We start from the raw sequence: 9254 nt of genomic DNA, 5'->3' as shown, positions 1-9254 counted from the left end.
CCAACGGTTTCAGATGCTGCAGATCGTTAAAATGATGATGGATATCACAGTGAAGGGCATGTACGGCACCGCAATCCAAGCTCAGTGATTTATTCACAATGTTGATAAGCACACTTTCAATCTGCCGTCACACTAAAGTTGAATCACCTAATGTGAAATTGAAATAAGCACACTGAATATATCCGAGTTGCAGCCAATCACATTACTATGAAACAGGAAATAAAATAATTGGCAAGAACAAGTGAAACTCAAAGCTTCATAGAAATATTCAATTTAACCCACACAGTATGTTTTAACATTAGTAGGCGATAACATTTCCCATTCTGTGACAGTTTTATTCCATATCTTGCACTAAATTGGATTCTGCAGGAATGTATTGGAAGGTTATGAGGAGCAATCTGAAATCGCTTCAAGGCTGTTTTGTTTTTTCTTGGTGTTTTTCTTTCTTTTTAAATCTTACTCGCTCCAATATTCCTTCTACAAGGTGAAGCACTTGAGATATCAGTAAAGAGACTGCTACGCCCTGGGTATCTCCAAGGTGCAGTTCAATAAAGTTTCATTTTTGTGTTTCATTTTGTAAGAAGCCAAGGGCTACGCAGAACATCAGCTTGACAGCGGCAGAATCTCTTGGTGTGAAACACAGTTACAAAAATAAGGAAAGAAGTGACTCATGACACATTGTGGCAAAATTATATTTCACAGCAGGGTAGCAAAACTCATATCCCATGCCAGATGTTGCTAGCCTGCAGTTTGTCTTCCGGAAAAGTCTTGTTGGTAGATTTTGGAGATTTATAAGGCACCTAAGCGTGAGGTCTCCGCTTGTAAGCTATGAACTACAAACAAATTACCCCGCATTTCATCATGAAATGATAGAAGACGTCTGACATAAATCTGGCACATAGCTTCCAAGCTCAGATTCATCAAAAACAAGCTTCGTAAGGTGCTTTGTAAGGTTTTTCAATTATTTGATGAGGAATAAGTTCAAAATAAAGACCTTGTTGGAAGTACAATGTTGTTTGTGAATTAACCTAAAGGAACAATGACGGAGGAAATGAAATGGCCTAAAGCTAAAGCCTTTGGTGGAAATGGGAAAGCCTTGTGAATGAAATGAACCTGAACTTTGCTTAATTCATCTTCATTAGCTTGAAGCTATTCAATGTCTTTGTGTTTAAACAAATTGTCTTTCAGTATCATGCAAAATAAATAGTGCAAGGCAGAGAGGCTATATAAAGTAAATAGCTTTTATGTGGAGATAAGATTTTGTGTTTGGTATTTTTGTGATATTTTACCAGTATGTGTTTGTTTGAAGGGAGTATGAGTGTAATTTGAAAATGGTTCAAAATAGCAACCGATAAATTTATTAGATTAGATTAGATTTAAATGATTTCCTGTCATTTTCAAATTACAAAATTACAAAAATTACAAATTACAAAAAAAAAACCAGCAAGTAACATTAAATTAAACAAACTTTTTTTAATTTACAACTTCAAAAAATAATTTTTACAATGTATAGTAGGGTCCAAGGGTCTATAGCACCAATCTAATTTGATTTAAATCCAAATTAGAAATATATATATTTTTAAATTAAAAAGAAATAAACTAGAAAAATATAGGGATTTAAAGAAAATTGATGACATAATTACATTACAATATTATTTTCTGCTTATTTTAATTTACTAAATAATATAAAAAATTTAAATGTAATTTAAATTTTAAAAGTAATTGATCGTGTAAAGTCCTCAAAGGTCTTGTTCTGTCCTCAACTGAACATTTCAGCAGAAATATATTTTTAACCTCAAGATGCTCTTTTAGATAATTCTCAAATCATGCTGGAAAATCTTAATATTAAACATACTAAATGGAATAATCTTTTCTAGTGATTCCATTAAGACGCAGAATAAAATTCTTTGTTGATTCTTATCATATGAGAAATATAGTGTCACATTTATACTCTTTGTCAGAAACAACTGTGTCAGAACTTTGGAAAAAAACTTGTTTTCTTTTAAAACAAGTTCTTTCTCAAAACAATGTATGGAAGTGTTTTGTCTAGTTTGCCTCAGTCAGACGCAACTTTACAAGCTACGGGCATGTTAAACGTCCCTAAGATATGTAAACAAATGCTCAGCATGTGAGACTTCCGTTCAGCTTGTATCTTCACAGACTTACAACTGTTGCGTTCATTTGCTGTTCATGTGTTTATGTGTGCATTTGCACATGTATTGCCAAGTAGCCAAAAAAAGTGATCTTCATTTTAATGCCTTTTGTTGCTTTTGGTGGCCCATTGATCTACATCTTTTTAGAAACTGATATATAGTTGTATTTTTGATCAGTAATTATTGTTTATGTGGTTCGGCATTGATAAATCTCCTCTCACCTGCTTAGACCCAGACAGAAAGACCGAAATCTCACAGTATGACTCATATCTCCAGAGAAACTGTTCACAAAAGGCAGTCATCTTGGACACAGAAGTCCAACAGACGTGTGTAGAAAGTGCTAACATTTAAATTCTCTCTGTGAAAAAAATCATTATCTCTGAAGGTTTGGAAAGGTCAGTGGTGAAAGAAAATAGACAATGTGGATTCAAACAGAGATACAAGATGAAAACACAATCTTCTTTTCGTCTGTGGGAAGGAAGTGAGATCTAGTTTATTAAGCTTTGGATGAGGCATAATGTCTTTTGACTTACAGTGCCATGAGTTTTGAGTTTTCGGTAATAATCTTTATAAAAAGTAATGATGCAAAAAGAAAACTATTATAAACGGTCTGATTATTTTCTCGGTTGGTTTAATGTGGCTCTCTGTAATCAAATTGTGCATAAGAATAAGGATCCAAGTTGAGTCCGGTGCCTACAACAATTTGCAAATCAGCTTTATTCAATGCTAAATCTCGTGCAAATTGAATCAAGCTTCATTTGATTGTGCAAAATGTATGTTAAACGTAATTGCAGTGTTACAGCGAATCCGTTGTTGCGCTTCGAGTGACATTTACGCTATGTAAGCCATTTGTCAAGACGTCACAACTCCAGCAAGTACAGTAATGTGAATGTAATAGTGATTTAAGCAGCCGTACCCACAAGTCTTTCAAAGTGAGATTCATGCTAATGCAGATTTATGAAGGGCGCAGCGTCCGTTCTGCGATTAGGGATATAATGATTTCATACAGCCAAGCCAGGACGCCTGTCACGACGTGAAACCGGATCCCAATTATTCATAATTAGATCCCTGTACTCACAGTGTACTATTGGAAATCATTGTGGTTTTCTGTTGTTGTTTTCTTTCAGTCAACCTGATGTTGGGTGAAACTGGCATTGCGACCCTTAAAAGAATATTATTTTTTTGGAATTTAACAAAGCTTTGTTTGTTTCGCTCAAATAGATACTCTCTCGCACTTCAGAACAGACAGAGAACATTACATACATTATGCTTTAAATGAAAGAAGATACCACAGAGGAGTATTTGTATAGATGGTGCAGAGATATTTTTGGTTAAAACTGTCTTCCTCAGCAAATACTTCTGTTATGAATGTGTCTGCTGGACAGCGGGATTAAAAGATGGAATTAGATAAAAAGCCAATAGCTTTTGCTTTCCAGGGATAATACAAATCAAGCATGTACCTAAACCTCAAAATAGTTCACTTACTGGCCTTAAAATGATTGTTCACTTGTAAATGACAATTCTGGTATCATTTACTCACCCTTGTGTCATTCCAAACAAATTCAAGTATACGGGGCCAAACATTATTAAGCTCCAAAAAATTACCATAAATTGCTATTTAAGGTAAAATGTATAATCAGGCCATCATTTCCACAAAATATTCCCAGACGGAACCCTTTGAGCTTTTATTAAGCCATAATATGTGCACACCCAACCCGATCTCACTGCAATTCGTACATATTTTTATTAGTTGGCTATTTCGTATGAATTCGTACAACCTCACTTATATGAATTTTTACGTTTTGTGAAAAATCTTATGTATTTTCCAAGGTGGCAAATTTGTAGGAATTCATACGAATGACCACCCCAACCCGACCCTAAACCTACCCCTCACAGAAATCATTCAAAATTGTACAAGTGAGGTCATATGAATTAGTAACATTGTAAAATGCGTACGAGTTAGTCATGAGATAGCGAACACCACAATAATATTACAGTAACATTAATACTGAAGTCCCCTAAAGTCTAAATGACAAAAGTAAAAAAGTAAAGAGTGTAAAGACCATCGACTCTACCGTGCGACTCCACCGGGCAGGGACACCGGCAAGGGATAGTAGTAGCTTTTTATTTAATTTTTTCATTGATATGTTTATTATTGAAATGTTGTTGTTATATGCATGTGTTAATTTTATTTAATTTCTTTATTTTCTTAAATATGTGAGTAGATAGTATTTATAGAGTTGTAACTTTTTAGTTTTAGTTACTTTTTCTTATTTGTAAGTCGCTTTGGACAAAAGCGTCTGCTAAATGACAAAAGTAAGTAAAAGTAAAGTAAGTAAAGTGTTGTTCACTATAATCACTAACTGAGATGCAAGATTGTGGCACTTACATTTGTATTAAACAAGAAAGCAAGTTAACAGTGTAATTAAAAGAGACGTGTAAGTAGCGCTGGTTTAAATTTCAGTCAGATATACAACATTTCTGTGAACAAGAGCAAATATTATTAGCGGCCTTGGTTCCCCATGTATTTTTCCCATATAGAGATAATCAGTCTGAATTGAATCAAAAGTCATGATTCAAACCAACCAGCTATGAGGTGAATCACTACACTGCAAAGGTTTTATGCAACAGCTTCATTGAAGGAAAGAACTACAATTTTTTACAAAAAAATTTGCGAATTAAGTAATCAAATTAAAAACCTATAGTTTACATTTGTTGTATAGTTTGAGAGCATTGGGAGACTGATTCAATTGTTTTCTTTTGGTGCGATTTGATAGTCCCAATTCCAAAGCTGCTTTAATGCAAGCCTCCAAGGTTAGCACAAAAGCGTTAAACTGCAGTATACACAACTCTGACAGAAAGTTAAGATGTCTAGGCTGTAATGTGATGTGTGGTTATCAAATAGGGTTGCAAAGGGGTGGAACATTTCTGGTAAATTTCTGGAAACTTTGCAAAAATCCCTGGTAAATAAAAAAAAAATCCTAGAAAGTCTCCAAAATTTCAGGAATATTTCCAAAATTTATTGGAAATTTTCCACCTTTTTGCAACCCTATTATCAAAACACACGCGATCCAAGTTGACCGTTACACCTTCTCCAGTTTTAGAACCGTGAAACTTGATATCTCCCAGTAATTAGATCATCTCTGACAGTTCCCTGATTGGTGGAGATTTCTCTGAATGGGTTAATGAATAATGTAATTTTTTTCACACTAATGTTAAAAATCAAGTTGAAATAATGCAGTCTTAATCCCAAAACACACTGCACGATTTTTGGCTGTCCCAGACATCGTGAAACAATCGTGGTGATTTCTGTGATCATGGCTCCTAATCGGTAGTCCTGTGTCATACAGTGAGACAAGTTCAAAGACGGACGTTGTCACGGTCTTGCGACCAAAGATAGCCTACAATCACTTTCTGACGGTGTCAGAAATACAGCATGATCAGTGTGTTTACTTTTACGATCCACATTTACTGACCAACCAATAAAAATGGGGCATGAAATCAAAGCGACATGGCGCTAAAACATAAGTTTGGAATGACATGAGAGTGAGTAAATGTCTCTGAATGTAATATGTTGCAACCAATAAATTAGTATTTATTCATGTCCTTCCTCGGGTAATAACTGTCTCTTTCTCCCCTCCAGTTAGGTGGAGGAGGAGCCTTTCCTTTTCTCCACTTGTCCATATTTCCATGTGAAGAGATGGCTGGAACAAATCCCATTCTTCTGGTTCAGTTGATTTGTTCCTCTAATGGTGTCTGTGCCGGGTCAAAGGGTTGGTGGCAGGCTGACACATCACCCACCCAGTGTGTGTGTGAGAGAGAGAATTAGCCTCCTCACCTGTCTCTAAGTGCGGTCTCATTTCTCAGCTTGATATTTGAGACTTATCTATTCCAAGCCAATCAATCCGACCAGAGAATAGAAGGTGGAAGTCAGGGGGTCTGTAGTTTAGTGTCGAAGAAGCAGACACTTTAGGCTATACTGCCACAGTTTGAAAAGATAATGACTTTTACTGTGCTAACATCCATTGGGAAATTACTGGCAGTGCCAAAAAAGGAGGCAGAGAAAAGAACGAAAGATGGGAAGGAAGAGCGAAAAGATCCAGGTAATGGTGATTTCTTGTTTCGGAGCCCCAGGGCAGGACAATTCCACTGTAAGATGTCCATTTCCTTGATAACCCACTATAACGCGAGAAAGGAAAGCTCAGGAAAAGCAGCTCCATTAGCATGCCAGTCTTTGTGCAGTCTAAAGTGACCCAAAACCCTTTCTCCACCTACATCCTTTGACTGACGTTTCTAATTTAATTCCAAGACTCTCTGTTATTGCAGCTGGGCAGATGCAGATTCTTAACTGGAAGGCGCTTTAATTGTTTCCATGGCAATTAAGTGTACACAGCTGTGATGAATATTCTGAAGCACAATGGAGGGATGAGCATATTGACCCTGAGTAAACAAATCAGACTCCTTCTCACAGCCAATAGAAAAGGAGCGGAGGAAGTGCAGCATAAGAAACTTGGAAAAGATGTGGTGGGCCTTTATGTTATAGGTGAATGAAGGGGCACCATAAATATTCTCTCTCCAGCTAAAATCGTTAGTGAATGGTTGAAAAAAGTGTAGAAAAAAGTTTCTTTAAATTAATACTGTTATGTTAGATCAAATAGAAACACATTTGCATTTTTGCTACAGATTTTGGAGGTGGAATTGCAGTGTAATGGATACACTTATGGCTTTATTCAAAGCAGCTAATTTTCAAGATATATAGATGTGTCTTCAAAAAAGACACAAAAGCATAATAAAGTCTCAAAACAACTTTATTCCAAGTATTCTGAAATATACGTTTTTTAAAGAAAAGCTTGAAATCGTATCAACAAGAGTTCATTAGAGAAGCAGCGATGTCTGGTTCATGAGCGAATCGTGAGTCATTTTAATCAAATCCTTTATTGATCTAGTTTATAGAACTGAATGAATTTGCATGAAGGCATGGAAAGTCATTTGGACCACTTTTATGATACTTTTAATGGTTTTTCCATAATTTTTTTAAGCTTGACACCCAGTCCTCATTGTCTTTCATTGTATTGAACACTCTCAGAAATAAAGGTACAAAAGCTGTCACTGGGGCGGTACCTTTTCAAAAGGTACACTTTTGTACCCATTAGGTTCAAATATGTACACTTTAAGTACTAATGTGTACCTTTAAGGTAAAAAAAAATATGGACAAATGGACCCTTTAGGTACAAACATGTACCTTTTGAAAAGGTGTCACCCCAGTGACAGCTTTTGTACCTTTAATTCTGAGAGTGAAGAGTTGCAGGATATGTTTCAAAACACAATATTTGTGTGCACTAATTCACAACGTTTAACACTTGGCTTCTGCCAAAGGGTGAATCTTTAGAATTTGTGATGCACATGCTCATTAGATTCAACATGTCCATGGTTTCTACACAGTATTTTCTATATTTTCCACAGAAATGTGAAATTAAATAGACATAACTTATTAGTTAAGCAGAAATGACAATTATAATTTTATCCTATTTTGGGACAACTATATAGGCTTGGGACAACTACTGTATATAATATATAAGACAAAATTGCTCTGTTGGCTGAGGAGTCAAGACATTTGCAAATATGATTAAAAAAATGAATATGAGACAAAACTACAGAATGTCACATTTTATTATTAGCCGTTTCAACAAATACATGTTTTACCAAATAAAAAGAACAACACTTTTAGAGTTCATCCCACTCATTGATGTGAGCATAAGTATTGGGGCAGCTGAACATAAGGCAGAAATGAAAAATTAAAAACTATTATTTAGTTGTAGATCCCTTGCGCACAATCACAGCAGTGAGTCTGTGACCCATAGACATCACCAGACTCTTGGTCTCATCATTTGAAATACTTTTCCCAGCCTTTAATACAGCCAATTCCAATTGTTGCTTGTTTTGGGGAGTTTCTGCCTTTACTCTCCTCTTCAGCTGGTGAAATTCATGTTCATTTTGATTTAAATCTGGAGACTGACTTGGGCAATCTAAGACTTTCCATGTCTTTGCCCTTATAAACTCCTTGACTGAACTGGCAGGGTGTTTTGGGTCATTGTCCTGATGCAAAATGAAGCACTTCCCAAATAATCTGGTGGCATTTTCTTGAATATTGATAGGCAAGATGGTTTTGTACCCTTCTAAATTCATTCTGCTACTGTCATCATACATTAAGTCATCAGTAAAATTGAGAGGGCCTGTTCCAGAGGCAGCCATGCATGCCCATGCCATGACACCACCTCCACCATGCTTTACAGATGAGGCCTTTTTTCTCTACATTTTTGCTTTCCCATCACTTAGATAAAGGTTCATCTTTGTCTCATCGGTCCATAAACACAGTTCCAAAACTCTTCTGGCTCACCTTTGTGCTTTTTTGCAAACTCTAATCTTGCCTTTCTATTTTTGGTGCTGGTCAGAGGTATTATTAAATATTCTGTGGAGTGATGAGACAAAAGTTGAACTTTTTGGAAGGTGTGTGTCCCGTTACATCTGGCGTAAAACCAACACAGCAGTTCATAAAAAGAACATCATACCAGCAGTCAAACATGGTGATGGTAGTGTGATGGTCTGAGGCTGGTTTGCAGTTTCAGGACCTGGATGGCTTGCCATAATTGATGGAACCATGAATTCTGCACTCTATCAGAAAATCCTGAAGGAGAATCCTCAAGCTCAAGCGCACTTGGGTTACGCAGCAGGACAATGATCCGAAACTCACAAGCAAGTCCACCTCTGAATGGCTCAAGAAAAACAACAGTGACCAAGTCAAAGTCCAGGCTTAAATCCAATTGAGGTGCTGTGGCATGACCTTAAACAGTCCATTCATGCTCAAACCCCCCAATGTGATTCAAGATTCAAGATTCAAGATTTTTATTTGTCACATACACAATTATACAGAGTATAACCAGCAGTGAAATGTAGGTCAGGTCCGCTCCAAGGACAGTGCAATTATAAAGTATACAAATATTAAGAAAAAGAAAAGTAGAAAAAATAAAAGAATAAAATAAAAAGATGAAAAATATAAATGTGCAGGTCAGTATGTTGTTGACTTAAATATTAATATAAGAG

Source organism: Barbus barbus (genome assembly GCF_936440315.1).
Source record: "Barbus barbus genome assembly, chromosome: 50".
NCBI classification, from domain to species: Eukaryota; Metazoa; Chordata; class Actinopteri; order Cypriniformes; family Cyprinidae; genus Barbus; species Barbus barbus.
This window is presented reverse-complemented; position numbering follows the sequence as displayed.